The sequence below is a fragment of the Aquarana catesbeiana genome, linkage group LG12 (genome assembly GCF_042186555.1).
Source record: "Aquarana catesbeiana isolate 2022-GZ linkage group LG12, ASM4218655v1, whole genome shotgun sequence".
NCBI lineage: Eukaryota > Metazoa > Chordata > Amphibia > Anura > Ranidae > Aquarana > Aquarana catesbeiana.
In genome coordinates this window covers 195,230,515-195,247,494 of record NC_133335.1, presented here as the reverse complement: position 1 = coordinate 195,247,494, position 16,980 = coordinate 195,230,515, and the positions used below count along the sequence as shown (strand labels likewise).

Here is a 16,980-nt window from a genome sequence, read left to right as displayed (position 1 = left end):
GAAAAGAGGAGGGGAAGGGTAGAGAGAGAAAAAGAAAGGGGGAGGGGGGAAGAAGGTGCAGAGCACAAAGTGGTGGGAACAGAGAAGGGGGGTTGTTCTGGGGATGGAAGTCACACTCACCAATTATGTCTCCCCCATTCAGCCTGGTGTCCCTCAGGGCTGTGGAATCTGATGTTTGAAAAATGCCGCTCAGCTGTTCACAGAACTCCTCTCCAGCACAGAGCAAGTGCATGACATGCATGTGGAAGAAGTGTGGGCAGGGTTGGGCGGGCACAAATGGGAGGCGGTGTATCGGATTGGAGAAGCAGCAGAGTGAGGGCGGGGTTAGGAGGACAGCGGAGACAGGACACAGCCCGACTCCTGTGTAAGCTTTCCCCGCTCTCACTGTGTGACTATGACAGGATGCCAGAGGCTGGAGATAGAGGTATAGCTGCTCTCCATCTCCACACTACAAGTTATGGTGCCTGGGGGAGAAGACGCTCCTCCCGCAGCTGCCCACGCAGACTCCGCCCCCTGCTCCGCCTGTTTATCCTTATCACTGCCCGGCTCATCCTCTGGCTTGTCACCCAGCATCCCGCAATAGAGTGGCAATCTGCTTAGTGCTGCGGGTGTGTAATAGCAGGGAGCGGTGCAGAGTCACTTTGTCAGCAAGGATTTTACTGTCCCTCCTATCCTGCCGCCCTTGGCTAATGGTTACGCCGGCCCTGGACACATGACACAGGACACATGACACATGCACATATACACAGGACACATGACACATATACACAGGACACATGCACATATACACATGACACATGCACATATACAGAGGACACATGACACATGCACATATACACAGAACACATGACACATGCATATATGCACAGGACACATGACACATACACATATGCACAGGACACATGCACAGGACACACATACAGCTGCAGATAGGCATTGTTGACCCTCTTTTTCCACTTACAGTAGCTGCTGCATTTCTCCCCCTCGTCTTATACTCGGATCAATACGTTTTTCCCATTTTTTTGTGGTAAATTAGGGCCTCGACTTATACTCGGGATGACTTATACTCGAGTATATATGGTACTTTGTAACTTTGTTTTTCTGATATAATGTTTAATATATATATATATATATATATTTTTACTATATTAAAGTACATTCAAAAAATAAATGACTAACATTTCTGTTGTTATTATGAATTAAAATTTTATTCAACTCAAATTAAAAAAAAAAAATAACAAATTCTACAATTTAAAAAAAAATAACATTATTTTGATAAAAGAAAAACTTTTATTGAATATACAAAGTACATTAATTCAAAAAAAAAAAAGAAAAATGCAACAGAATCATATTTTAATTATTTCAAATACAGCTTTAATGAAATGCCATCTCTGATGCATCGTAGTCCTCAGAATAAAAGAAACCTACGTACGAGCCATTAGGATCAGGAAAAACTTCTCTGATAATTTTCACTTCACATGAGGGTATCACCCTTCTGTTCCCCTTCCCTAAAAATCCATAGATCCAAACTATGAAAGGACGGTACGCAGTTTTTCTCAATCTCCTGTTTAAAAAATAAATATGTATTAAAATACTAACAACATACATATCGAAAATTATTACAATCACAAGGATGATTTTTTTTCCTTCTATAACATTAAATAATTGTTAATATAATTATATTACTGGTTATTGTCTGCATCTACAACAGGTAGGCTCTCGAGATGCATCATTGTAAACATCAGTCCAACATGTTTCTCAGTCGAAATTTGAGAACAGAACATATCTGCTTTCCGTTATGCATTTTTTTCCCTCAGGGATACATGCTTTGACCTCTTCGACCTCTTGACAACACACGGATTCTACTTGGTTTGGCATTTTTATACAGCACTGACAGATACACCAGTGTATTTTGCCTATTTTGTCATCAGGTGTATCTAGCGATTGGGAGTCTGAAGAACCAATACTTGAAGAGGCCATGGTTGGATTCCTTGGAAAGGCACGATCTGTTTCAGGAGCAGGATACCTCGCCAAAAGTTGCTTTATTAAAAAAAAAAAAATATATATATATATATATATATATATATATATATATATATATATATATATATATATATATATATATATATAAAATAATTTTGATATATATAAATTAATTTATACCAAAAAATCTAAAATATAATAAAAATAATTTAATAAATAAATAGTTTACTAAAAAAATAAAATTATATCTATATAAATATAAATATAAAATTATTATTATATGTATTGATTTATTATTGTATACAAATATATACATCAATCTAAATAATGATCTATCTCTCTCTCTGTTTGTCATTCTATATAAAAAAAAAAAAAAAAAAATATATATATATATATATATATATATATATATATATATATATAGATAGATAGATAGATAGATAGATAGATAGATAGATAGATATATAGATACAGCTATAGATAGCCAAAATCACATACACAATAATAGAATAGATGAATATAAATGTATATAAATATTTTAGATTATAGACAAGGAGAAAAATTAAGTGTGGATATTTAAAAAAAAAAAAAACAATATTAATTACTCTTTCCTCTTGAGTCATTGAATTATAATTTTAGGACACTGATCCTGTGGGTACTGGAGTTTGGTCGTAAAAATAGATATAGAATAAAAATTGATATAAATAAATCAATTTATGTAATATATAGATAAATAATTTAAATAACATTTTTATAATTTACTTACCATTTTAATTGAAATATCAAAATCTTCAATTAATATCAATATATTTTCTGAAAATATACAAAGTGATATAAATAAATGCATGTTCTAGAAGGACAATAAAGCATATAAAATGTTTTATGAAAATAAGCAGATAGAGATATATATATATATCTATAGATATATATATATCTATACATATAGCTAGAGATATATATATCTTCATATATATAATTATAGAGAGAGAGATGAAAATGGAGATAAAAAAAATTATTTTAGGAATTCCATCAATAAATATATAAAAAAAAATGATTCTAAGATAAAGTAATAGTATTATATTTATTAAATTTATATAAGATACATTTTTAATTAATTTTTAGGAGTTATTAAAATAAAGGTTTAAAGTCTGCATGATTTTCATTACCTTTCGTGTGAAGCTCTCTCCCCATTCTGAGAGAGCTTCGCATCACAACGGGGGCGGGAACTTCATAAGACGCCACCTGTTGTGATGGCAACAAAGATATTTACGCCGCTCAGCGCATTTACCACTGAGCATGCGCGGAAACCAGCAAGGAATGCTGGTACATCTACTGTACTGGAACCAGGAAGTGATTGCTTGTGGGCTTTAAATGCCCACAAACAAGATGAAAACTGCAGTATATTATTTATATACGTTACGATTTTAAAGAAAAACGGACATGGATGGAGGAAAAGAACACTAAAAGTGAATGTGACATTAGTAAGATGGGAATTTTTAAATGTAAAAAAAAAATATATATATCAGGAGTGCACATCCGCTTTCAGTATCTAGTTGATTAAAGTATTCACCCGGACAGTCTGGGTTTTGAATCATGTGCCTGGGTTTCAGTCCCCCAGAAACCCAGACACATTTTTTCAGACATGGATGTAGTTCGGAACAGAGCCTGACAGGAGGGTGAGGGGCAACTATGCACTCTGCATTACTATTCTCTTTGGAGCGCCCAAAGGTGCCCCGGTCTGTTATCCTATAGAGCAGGGGTCTCCAAACTTTCTAAAAAAAGGGCCAGTTTATTGTCCTTCAGACTTTATGGGGACCGGACTTTTGCAGGAGTGGACTTTTTACCCGGCATCAGTGGGAGTAAACATCACCACAATTGGTATTAGGGGGAGGAATAGTGCCCCTTGGTTGGTATCATTGGCAGGAATTGTATTGTGTTGGTGTCAGTGGGAGAAATGGTGCCCCATTGTTGGTGTCAGTTGGCAGAATAGTGTCTCATATCAGTGGGAGGAATAGTGCTCCGAGGGCTGGATAAAGGCAAGAAAAGGGCCCCCAGGCCGCAGTTTGGAGTCCACTGCTATAGAGTGTATAAAAAAAAGAACAAAAAATTGCTGTGCGCCGCTAAAGTGTTCGGGTTTGGTGTGAAGAAAAAGTGGCAACCCTACTTCCAACTTACACTAGACCTGGAAGACGTGTTATATCCTTTTTTTCCCAGATTTTGAGATGAAATAAGGCCTAATCATAGCCATAATAGGGCACTACATACCTTGTAATGGCATATGCTAAATGGCAAGGTCTTCCCCTATAATCTCTTCATGCTCCTTCTGGTTTTTCTATTGGAAAGTTACTGTTCAAGTCTGCAGAGAATAAATCAGAATTTATTTTTATGAGTTTAAATATCCCACCTCCTTACTCCTGAACAAGTTGATTCAAAATGCATTGAGTTCAAGCTCAAACCTGTAAGAAAAAGCTTTAACCATGTTCATACTTCCTTGTTCTTTGTGGCCTTAGATAGTAAAGTTCACTAATTGGGGAAGCAAATGATGAAATAATGTATTGTATGTACCAATTTGACATGGTGGTTTTGTGAGCTGTGAGGTGGACAATATTTAATTTTGTAATCATTTTTAATTATTGTTGATGCCCAAGTGATACAATTCTCAGCAGAATCCTACTTAAATTTATTTTAAATCTATATTTAAACATATCTTTGATTTTTAAATGATTCATTTGTTTGATTTGTATGGTACACAAAAAAGAAATTTGATTTATGATATTGCAGGATGTTGGCAACAAAAAAGTTTTGGAAACCTGCAACTGTATATACATATAGAGGTTTTGTCAATCCCATGTTACATCAGTGGTCAGTGTAGTGCCCCTCATTACATTGGTGGTAATTGTAGTACCCCCTTTAAATTGGTGGTCAGTGGTTTAGTGCTTTTTTTCTTTGGGGTCCGTGGGAGCTAATTGGTGGTGTCAGTGGGTTGCTTATATGACAGTGAAGAATCTCCAACTTTGCTTGAGTGACATTGGTGGTGGATTGCCAGGCAAGAGATTGATCTGCCCAGCAGTGCCTGGTATGCACCCTAAACACCTATTATGTATATTGCTACAATAATGAGCAGTAAATCCCAAACCAGCAACATGTGCGATAACAAACAAATTGCATAAGGGAATTGTGTCAGCAATACTTCATTGATTCCTGTGATTTAACAGCTATCCACAAATATCCCACTGTGTGTATTAAAGCATGATGACAAGATTGTCAACCTACAGTAACACTTATTATTGTTATTATCACTTGAACACACTTCTGCACAAATCAATTAGACCTGAACATTTGAAAAACCTGATGGGTAATGGAAAAGAGAAGGGGACCTGTACATGGAATATTAAAGTTGCACAAAAAACAACTTTAGCTATATGTGTCGTATAATGATATAAACCCCTCTTATGAATGCAATAATAGCATGCAGGACATTACATGTGGTTCTTCAAATTGGATGTTACAACATATGTAATAACACGACATGTGTAAGAGCCCAAACTATAGTCACGGATATTGGTTATGGGCTTTCATCATACATTTAAACTGTCACATCTAAGCAATGAAAAAATATAATAAAATACTGCGCCAATCTAGAGTGTATAAGCAGCCAACACAACAATGAGACTAATTGTAAATAAATATGTGAGTAAAAAGTGTAGTGCTAGAGGTATGCCAGGTGAGTACCTAGCAAGGAAATGTATGTTTTAAATTATACGAAGACTAGTAATGTGAAAAAATACTATCTAATAATAGACAGCACAACATATGAGTGTCACACAGTAATTATATATGGCAGACCTCATGCGATGATGAGTCGCAAGAAGTCGCAAGCACAAAAAATTGCTAACAAGAATGTATAAGTGACTAGTTAAAATCACAGTATCATGTGCAAATATTCAAAGGAATAAAACAAACAAAATATCAGACATCAACAGTATCATGTGCAAATGTTCAAACAAATAAAACAAAAATCAAACATCCAACGTGATTGTAATGCCCTAAATAATCACACAATCCTGTGTAAATGTTTAGGAAAGACAGACCCATGTGTGACCAAAACATATGGAACAACAAAAAAAATGCTAATTCCAAATGTAGTTAAAACTGCAAACGTGATAGTCCATACGGTTGAGATATCCAAAGTGGGCCGTGGCATGTGAGGAAAACACACTGCTGCTACAGATATCAAACAGTCTCTGAAATGACCTGTGGATAGATACACCCAGGAGTGCCTTCACCTTCCAGGGATGGGGGAGAGAATAAGCTACTCTTAACCGAAGTAGTGGACCCAACTCACTATATGGCAGTGGATCTATCAAGCGTAAAGCCGGCGATGTAGGGTCAGGTTCCCAGGGTAGACCATTCAATACCCTCCTCTATAGGCCGGTAAGAACTCCAAGAGACCAGTGGAAATGGATATGATTCCAAACCATTGATGGTTCCGAGCACGGTACTCCAGGATATATCCCCTCCAGATTATAGTATTATGTAAGGTTCAAAAAAAGAAATAAAAGCCTCCACATAATGTAAAATCTGGATGATGGAATTTATTAAAATAAAAATATTCAGTCAAATGAATATTAGGTAAAAACAGTTCAATTGAACAATAAAAAGCGCAGTTTGAGGTGAAAGAAATGGCTGGACAGAAACAGCTGGACAGTAGGGCATAGATAACCACTTGTGGACCGCTATACATATATATACGTTGCGGTTTGCAAGTGGTCTGCTGAGAAAGCCGGCAACTGGCTTTCTCATGAAAGCGGTCCAAGCACCTAATTAACCACTGGATTCGCTTTCAGAAGGAGCTCCCGCTTGCCACTCGCCAGTGTTTCTCGGGCTTACCATTTTTACCGGAGCGCCCGAGAAACTATCCGACTGGTCGCATGGCTGGCCATAGAGGTTACTAGAGACCAGATCATCCTTGATCACCTCTATGGTCTTGGAGGGCCGGAGCAACGCCATGACATCACTTTCAGTGACAGTGTAAAATATAAAATGAAAATTAAAGCGCCTTCATCCCTCTGTGCTCATGTACAGAAGCAAAGCACACCTAAGTTGAAACAGTGTTCACACCACACATGTGAGGTATCGCTGCAAGCGAGAGCACTAATTCTAGCACTAAACCTTCTCTTTAACACTGAACAGGTAACCTGTACAAATTCTAGCACTAAACCTTCTCTTTAACACTGAACAGGTAACCTGTACAAATGTTTAAAGTGTCGCCTATGGATATTTTTAAGTATCATAGTTTGTTGCCATTCCACAAGCGTGCACAATTTTAAAGCGTGACATGTTAGGTTTCTATTTACTCGGTGTAACATCATCTTTTATATTTCTCACTCAGTGACATCAACCAAATAAGGATATGTCTTGTTTTGTAAGGAGGCTAAAGGGTTTTTTGTTTCGGCGGGTTAGTGGGCATCGTTCTTCGCGATCAACATGGGCCCGAATGGCTGGATGACATGGCTAGTAATAGATTTACATTGTGGGTCTTTTCTTTTATAAAGGACTTGACAAACATTTGGGTCTGCTTATTTCTATAGTATGGGATGGGATGGGGAGGAGCGGTGTCTTGTGCACCCTTATTTTTAGAGGGAGATTCCAGATTCTGAACAGGCCTCTGTCTGCATACTCCCACAACCACTGGGTCAGGGTTGTGGGAAAGAGGCCCTTGTCCTCATCAACATGGAGACAACAAGGTACACCCCTTTATGATGAAGACATGTGGCCTAGTATGGTTTGGGGGGGGGGGGGCACACACGCTGGCCCTTCATTTTATGATCACCCAGGCTCCATGCTCAGGTAGGGATCTGGTATCTCTTTTTATTTGTTTTTTGAGTGAGGTTACCCCTTAAAATCCACACCAGACTCAAAGTAATGGGGGGGGGGCGGCATGCCATTTTGTTTTGTTTCATTGGGGCCCCCTAAAATACATACCAGACCTATAGTGGGGACCATATGCTTATTTTTTTTTTTTTTTACGCTGTCCCGGCTGTTCGTTTACATTCACCTGTCAGTCAGGAATCCTCAGCTGACAGCTGAAAGTGCCAGGCGAGGATAAGTTATTGGTTGTTAGGTCGCTGCTGGGTGCTAGCACCCTAACAACCAGGAGGAAGCTGTCACATTTAGCAATAGTAGTAATACCACTGCCAAATGTTTCACTTCACTCTGGTTCATTCTGCTTCACTCTGGTTCATTCGGTCAAACACCCAGAGTGCAGAAGTCTCCCTCATATTCTGTCCCCTGATGACTGTCATGGTCGAATGTTCTTAAATCTTATTTTCTCTTAGGATCAAATGTTAGGGACGTTACATTCGCCCGACGAAAGGCAACAAGCAAACTATTAGGCCCCTTATACACGGGGCGGGCTCCGTTGGAGTCTGATCAGCCTGATCAGTGAGCAATCTGTCCGCTGATTTCTGCTGAGCAGGCAGATGGCTGGTCCGTGTCTTCTCCGCTTATGCAGAGCAGACACAGGCTCAGCCCACTCTCCTTTATGGACCGCCTGTCCGTTTACACCCGACTGCCATCTGATCTGCCAGACAGATTGGGAACAGATCCCCATCCGTCTGTATGACGCGGAGACGCCCACTTGCCAAACCCTCTTCCTGCTCTAAGTGAAACTGACAGCTACAGCAGGTATGCATTTATCACCCCCATCTATGTATCATCATTTCTGATGGTGTATGATTTGGGACTGATCCAAGGTATAAAGCTGCATGAGTTGATACTGATCTGAGGTGTGAAGCTGACTGAATTGGGGCTGATCTGATGTATGAAGGTGGATGAAATGGAGCTGATCTGAAGTCTAAAGTTGCCTGCATTCTGATCTGGGATGTGAAGGTGCATGCATTAGGCTGATCTGTGGTTTGAAAGTGCTTAAATTGGGGCTGATCCTGGCATAAAGGTGCAGGTATTGAGGCTAATCCGAGGTGTGAAGGTGCTCGAATTAGGGATGATCTAAGGTCTAAAAGTGCTTGAATTTTGGCTGATCTGAGGCTTGAAGGTGCTGAAATGAGGGGCTAAGGCTGATCTGAGGTTTAAATATGCCTGAAGTGGTGCTGATCTGAGGTCTGAGAATACATGAATTAGGGCTGATCTGAGGTGTGAAGGCGTGTGAATTTGGGATGATCTGAGATCTAAAGTTGCCTGAATTAAGGCTGATCTGAGGTGTGAAGGTGCATAATTTAGGGCTAATCGAGGTTCTGAAAGTGCATGAATTGGAGCTGATCCGAATAAGTTTAATTTGCCATTAGCAACATAACTTTAAGCACAACAATCGAAAACAAACTATACAGCTATGGCACACTATTGTTCACTGGCTCACCAGTTGTCCGTTGCTTGTAAAATTAGTCTTAAGCCTCGTACACACGATCGGATTTTCGGCCGCGAATTGTGTGGTGACAGACTGTTTGCCTAAAATCTGACCATTAGTACGCTCCATCATACAATTTTTGGCCAACTTTCCGCCAACAAATGTTGGATGGCAGGCTAGTAAATTTTCAGCGGACAACGGTCTGTTGTCAGATTTTCCTATCGTGTGTACACAAGTCCGTCACACAAAAGTCCAAAGTACAAACACGCATGCTCGGAAGCAAGGACGAGCCGGAAGCGGTCGGTCTTGTAAAACTAGCGTTCGTAATGGAGAATTAACATTTGTGTCACAGCAAATTATGAGATCTCGAAATGCAGCACACATTCTCTTCTTCTTTAATGGGATAATAATGAAGCTGCTTTGCTGGTGATACTGATGGAGTTCTGCCAAACGTATTTTAAAAGGCTTTTATTTTCTAGTGATATCAAGAATAATATTATTATGCTTGTTTTTTTTTTTTTGTTTTGTTTTTTGGGCAAGTTACCACAACACCATTATCCCGTAGTTTTTAAGATCAAAGATACAACTATGTTGGTGTCCCTTGTTAATTTTACCTTGTATTTTTTTAAATGTAACTGCTTACTCCCAAACTATCCCAAACACATAGCCAAGTATTATTCTACACAATTTTTTTTTTATTGTGCATGAAAATAAATTTAAAAATAAAATTAGAGATGCTATCTGCCATCTAAATATAAAGAACTTAAACAAAAAGTGCATTCTATGCATATAAAAATAAATAAAATAAAACAAAGAAAAGCATTATTTAACAAAACCATAAAAAAAAAAAAAAAAAAATAGTAAAAGGGGGTAGGGGTGCAAATCCCCAGACCAGCGGCCTTGTTGGGGGTCTTGTGGCTGGTATTGCCACTGACCGCCATGCTGCTGTGGTGGGGGGGTGGCTGTGGAGGTGGTGGATGGAGGGCCACAACATCACACAGGTGTGTGTTTTGTTTAATTTGGCTCCTCACCCCCTTGATGAGGAGCTGCAGGATTAGTTCCTCACACCTGCATCATCCATCTGCCTTAATTTATTGGCAGTCAGCACAGAAAATCCCTCAGCCTCATCTGGGTCTGTCCTGAGGGTGGTAGTGGCCTGGCTGAGGAAGGCAGCTGTGGCCTCATCCAGATTGCTGCTCTTCTTGGCCCTTTTAGCAGGAGGACGTAAGGGAGGGATCTGGGACTCCGTCTGGCTGCTGCCCACTGGCTTCTCCTGACTGACACTGTCCTCTGTATGAAAATGGGACATAATTAGAATCTTTTTTAGGGTTTGGTCATCAAACACACAATTTTGATCTCCTCACTGTTGCAAATTGAATGTGGACAAATAGAAAAGACTATCATTCTGACCCCAGCATTTTTTATTCTTGTACAAATCATTTTTGGTCACTACTGTCTATTGATACGGAAACCACTTTGTTAAGGCAGAAATATTTTAACAATAATGTCTAGTTATCATCATTGTATTTTTGGATACAAATATGTTCAACAACGCTATACCTGGGTCAAGCTGGGCTCCTCCACATCTTCATCCTGTGCAGCAGGACCTGTGTGGACCTCTGGAGCTGTGGCCTCACCAGACGTTAAAGGGAGTGTAGACAGCGATGGCCTGGGTTCTGTCTGGTTGGACAAAAACCACAGGCTGTTGTAATACCAGCCTGGGGACATATATGTCATCTGCTGATGCTCCAGATCTCTGTGAGTCTATCAGCTTGTTGTGCTCCCTTTTAAATGTACTCCTCAGGTTTGAGATTTTTGTCTTGACATAGCTGATGTCTGCCCTAGGGTACACTGACTTCACCAACTCAAGCATTTTCTCCAATGCTGCCTTCCTCAAGATTTTCTTTGAGTAGTCTCGACTCTTGACCTTCCAGAGACAGAGCAGCTCCCGGTACATGTCAATGAATTGGAGCAAAAAATCTGACAATGTAAATGTATCCCTCATGATATGATGCCTGCAAGACAGACCACAAGACAAAACATCATGTCTGACTTAACTCATACGCTGCTCCCAATCTAGGCCAAAAATATAAGCAGTATAGGCCACTAACCACCTATGCCCAAATTTCAAATTGTCCCTTCGTTTTCTGGCTCCTTTCGTGTGTTGGCGATGGCAATCGTTCCTCCTCCACTCCAAGATCGTTCCTACGGCCGTTACACCGACCATGCGGTATGGCTTTATATACACAGTGCATGCGTAAAACTTCACTCCCAGTGCGTCATGACGCCGGGGCGTGACCAGAGGCGGCGCCAAGTGGGTGATTGGGTGTGCTAAAGCACCCTCAAAAATTGTTTAAGTACCCTCATAGCACCCCCAAAATGTACACACTTGAATTTCCAATATATGTCACACAATTCTTTTAAATACATTTTTACCTGTGTGCTCTGTGTGAGAAAAAATGTCTGGGGACTCTTTCATATAGAGGAGGGATACTGCAGCTCTGACCACATAAGCTGCTGATCTTCAATGAGTCCCGGCATCAGTAGTGGCAGATTAGTGGCAGTGCCAATCCTCCCCATACCAGGCAGTGCCAGCCCCTCCCCACACCAGGCAGTGCCAGCCCCCTCCCCACACCAGGCAGTGCCTGTTCCTTATGGAGCATCTGAGCTGAGACAAGGGGGGACTCCTGTTCTCCTCTATGGTATTGGCAGGCACTGATCTAGGGGCATACCAGGGGTCAAGTCCTGGGGAAAAAAGTGTGGGATAGATAAGGCTGAGTGGGGATGGGGATACACTGTGGAGAGGGATGGATGATGCTGGGCAGGGATGGGGATACACTGTGGAGGGGGATGTATGATGCTGGGCGGGGATGGGGATACACTAGAGAGGGATGGATGATGCTGGGAGATGGTGAGAGATCGCAAACATAGTACAGAAGATAGTCAGAGACTGCAAACATAGTACAGAAGATGGTCAGAGACCGCAAACATACTACAGGAGATAGTCAGAGACTGCAAACATAGTACAGAAGATGGCCAGAGACTGCAAACATAGTACAAAAGATGGTCAGAGACTGCAAACATAGTACAGAAGATGGTCAGAGACTGCAAACATAGTACAGGAGATTGTGAAAGACTGCAGACATAGTACAGGAGATAGTGAGAGACTGCAGACATGATACAGGAGATGGTCAGAGACTGCCGACATGATACAGGAGATGGTCAGAGACTGCAGACATAGTACAGGAGATTGTCAGAGACTGCAGACATAGTATAGGAGATGGTCAGAGACTGCAAACATAGTACAGGAGATGGTCACAGTTTGCAAACATACTACAGGAGATAGTCAGAGACTGCAGACATACTACAGGAGATAGTCAGAGCCTGCAGACATACTACAGGAGATGGTGAGAGACCGCTGACATACTGCAGGAGATGGTCAGAGACCGCATGATAGACGATAGGAGAGCACTGACGGGGGGTCTGGAGAGTACTGGGGATCAGAGAGTGTGGGGGGTGGAGAGCATTGGAGGAGCTGAACGGCACTGGGGGAGCTGGAGAGCATGGGGGGGGGGGGGCTGGAGAGCACTGGGGATCGAAGAGCGTGAGGGGGTTGAAGAGCATGGTGGGGGCAGAGAGCATTGGGGGCGGACGGAGATCACTGGGGAAACTGGATAGCACAGGGGGTGGAGAACAAGAGGGGGGACGAAGATCGCTGGGGGAGCCAGAGAGCACTGGGGGGTGGGAAGGGAGCACAGGGGAAACTAGAAAGCACTGGGGGGAAACTGGAAAGCACTGGGTGGGAAAGAGAACACAGGGGGCAGAGAACACTGGGGGAGCAGAAGAGCATGGGGGGCAGCAAAAGAAGCTGGATAGGAGGAGTGGCGGGGGCAGTAGCATATAAAGGAATTAATCTTTCCATATTCCTCCTGCAGCCGCTGAATGCCTGCAAGAGGGAGAGGAGGAGAAGTGAACATTCAATGGTTGCAGGAGGAATATGGAAACATCAATTCCTCTATATGCCGCTGCCCCCGCCACTCCTCCTATCCAGGCACACAGGGAGGCTGCTGCACGGGCGAGCACTTACTTTTTCCCCCGTCTGGCAGGCGGCAAGAGGCGATGGGATTGGGATTCATTGCAGCTCCTTCCCCCTTCACGCCGTCAAAGAGCAGCTGGGGCCCTCGCCTCACCTGCTGAACCCAATAGGCGGGGTGAGTGGCGCGGGCTGAAGGAGCAGCCCAGCTGCTTCCCCCACATGGACGAGCAGCCTGGTGTTTCATCAGCCTGTGGGCACCCCTGAGCAGCGCCGGCCAGACACCCCTGCAATCTGTGGCACCCCACTGAGAGCAGCCGCGTCCTGCAGGAGGGATGCCAACAGGAAAGGCGCTCCTCCTATGGAAAAAGTGCAGGAACTCCGTGCCCATGCTTTCCCGCAGGACTCGACCCCTGGGCATGCCTGATCTTGATAAGTAATCTGGCACTCTGAGGGGGGCACTCTCCTGCTTTGGGTACACTTAGGGGGTCACTCTCCTGCTCTGGGCACACATTGGGGGTCACTCTCCTGCTCTGGGCACACTTAGGGGGTCACTCTCCTGCTCTGGGTACACTTAGGGGGTCACTCTCCTGCTCTGGGTACACTTAGGGGGTCACTCTCCTGCTCTGGGTACTCTGAGGGGGTCACTCTCCTGCTCTGGGTACACTTAGGGGGTCACTCTCCTGCTCTGGGTACTCTGAGGGGGTCACTCTCCTGCTCTGGGCACTCTGAGGGGGTCACTCTCCTGCTCTGGGCACTCTGAGGGGGTCACTGGGCACTCTGAGGGGGTCACTCTCCTGCTCTGGGCACTCTGAGGGGGTCACTCTCCTACTCTGGGCACTGAGGGGGGCACTCTCCTGCTCTGGGCACTGAGGGAGTCACTTTCCTGCTCTGGGCACTCTGAGGGGGTCACTCTTCTGTCTGGGCACTGAGGGGTTCACTTTCCTGCTCTGGGCACTCTGAGGGGGTCACTCTCCTTCTCTGGGCACTCTGAGGGGGTCACTCTCCTGCTCTGGGTACACTTAGGGAGTCACTCTCCTGCTTTGGGCACTCTGAGGGGGTCACTCTCCTGCTCTGGGTACACTTAGGGGGTCACTCTCTGGGGGGGTCACTCTCCTGCTCTGGGAACTCTGGGGGGGGTCACTCTCCTGCTCTGGCCACTCTGAGGGGGTCACTCTCCTGCTCTGGGCACTGAGGGGTTCATTCTCCTGCTCTGGGCACTCTGAGGGGGTCACTCTCCTGCTCTGGGCACTCGGAAGGGGTCACTCTCCTGCTCTGGGCACACTTAGGGGGTCACTCTCCTGCTCTGGGTACACTTAGGGGGTTACTCTCCTGCTCTGGGTACTCTGAGGGGGTCACTCTCCTGCTCTGGGTACTCTGAGGGGGTCACTCTCCTGCTCTGGAAACTCGGAGGGGGTCACTCTCCTGCTCTGGGCACTCTGAGGGGGTCACTCTCCTGCTCTGGGCGCTCTGAGAGGGTCACTCTCCTGCTCTGCGTACACTTAGGGAGTTACTCTCCTACTCTGGGTACACTTGGGGAGTCACTCTCCTGCTCTGGGTACACTTAGGGGGTCACTCTCTGAGGGGGTCACTCCCTGCTCTGGGCTCTCTGAGGGGGTCACTCCTGCTCTAGGCACTGAGGGGGTCACTCTCCTGCTCTGGGTACTCTGAGGGGGTCACTCTCCTGCTCTGGGCACTCTGAGGGGGTTACTCTCCTGCTCTGGGCACACTTAGGGGGTCACTCTCCTGCTCTGGGTACACTTAGGGGGTCACTCTCCTGCTCTGGGTACACTTAGGGGGGTCACCCTCCTGCTCTGGGTACACTTAGGGGGTCACTCTGCTGCTCTGGGTACTCTGAGGGGGTCACTCTCCTGCTCTGGTTACACTTAGGGGGTCACTCTCCTGCTCTGTGAACTCTGAGGGGGTCACTTACCTGCTCTGGGTACACTTAGGGGGTCACTCTCCTGCTCTGCGTACACTTAGGGGGTCACGCTCCTGCTCTGTGTACTCTGAGGGGGTCACTCTCCTGCTCTGGGCACTCTGAGGGGGTCCCTCTCCTGCTCTGTGTACACTTAGGGGGTCCCTCCCCTGCTCTGGGTATACTTAGGGGGTCACTCTCCTGCTCTGGGCACACTTAGGGGGTCACTCTCCTGCTCTGAGCACACTTAGGGGGTCACTCTCCTGCTCTGGGTACTCTGAGGGGGCCACTCTCCTGTTCTGGGCACACTTAGGGAGTCTCTCTCTTGCTCTGGTTACACTTAGGGGGTCACTCTCCTGCTCTGGGTACACTTAGAGGGTCACTCTCCTGCTCTGGACACTCAGGGGGTCACTCTCCTGCTCTGGGCACTCAGGGGGTCACTCTCCTGCTCTACGAACTCTGATGGGTCACTCCTGCTCTGGGCATTTTAAGAGGACATTCTGCTGCTCTAGGTACTCTGAGGGGACACTTTTTCTGCTCTGTACACTCTGAGGGGGCACGCCTCTTCTGGGCATTCTAAGGAGCAAGCCTGATCTATGTGGGCACTGTGATCTTAGGGGTCATTCCTGCTCTGGGTAGACTAAATGGGGCATTCCTGCTCTGGGCATCCTAGGGTGCCACTCCTAATCTGGGCACTTATGGTGACCACATATAGTGCTGACCTCTTCACTGTATATTCTCTGTTGTAAGTTTTACAATGAAGGGGGCTCACTGACTGCTATAAAACTGGAAGTTAATTATTGTACAGTGTTGGGGGTTAATTGTGTAGTTCTGGTAGTTATTAATGCATATTCCTGGGGGTTTATTGCTGTGCTACATTATTGTGCCATGCTGGGATTTAATTATTCTGCCATGCTAAGGGGCTAATTATTGTGCAATATTGGAGGTTTATTATTGTGTCATGCTTGTGGTTCAATATTGTGCCATGCTTGTGGTTCATTTTTGTACTATGCTGGGGGTTTATTTTTATTCTGTGCCAGGGGTTAGTTATTATGTTCTGCTGGTTGTTATGGCTGGCCCTGACATGTACTGGAGATTGTCTGGCCCTTATACTTGTCGGGATGCTATTGTTGACCTTGACACTTGCTGAGGGTTATCATTGTTATTCCCATTTGGGCTTGTTTTACTCCAACAATCAATTCTGTGTGTCCAAAGGCCCTATTTTGTCTATATAAAGCGGAAGGGCTGTGAAGAAACACCCAATTTTCAGTCATGCCTACCTTTGGCCACACCCACTCCTGGCCACACCCACGAGACCATAATGCACTGCGTGCGCTGCATTACCTCCACCACTTTTTCTCACAGCACCCACACCGCACCCCCAAAAAAAATTGTCTGGAGCCGCCCCTGGGCGCGACCATCTCTTTTCTGCATGCAACACACACGGCGGAACATTCGGGGGGGACATCATGGCGGATTCCAGGCAGCCCCGCGGTGGTGGAGCTCATAAGAGGCACAAAGCAACCCCCATGAGCAAGGAAGAGATGGTGGAGATGGTGCGCATCCTTGAGAAGCACGACTACGACTGTAAGCTGCGCAATTACGAAAGGCCCAAAAGCCGAAAGGATGGCATTTTGGAGAAGGTCATCGCCGTTTTGCAGGGCGAATTTTCGGTGACAGGAA

At 44.3% G+C, this 16,980-nt stretch overlaps 1 long non-coding RNA gene across 1 annotated transcript in view; it reads right to left on the bottom strand.

The window, feature by feature from the left end:
• Positions 1 to 1,374: 1,374 nt before the first annotated feature.
• The window catches only part of LOC141114236 (uncharacterized), a 49,524-nt gene continuing 33,918 nt past the window's right edge, over positions 1,375 to 16,980 (bottom strand). The window contains exons 2-4 of the long non-coding RNA XR_012236890.1: positions 4,249 to 4,339; positions 2,750 to 2,796; positions 1,375 to 1,564 (exon numbers count right to left, since the gene is read on the bottom strand). This is a non-coding gene — a long non-coding RNA (uncharacterized lncRNA). The remainder of the gene's footprint in view (positions 1,565 to 2,749; positions 2,797 to 4,248; positions 4,340 to 16,980) is intronic.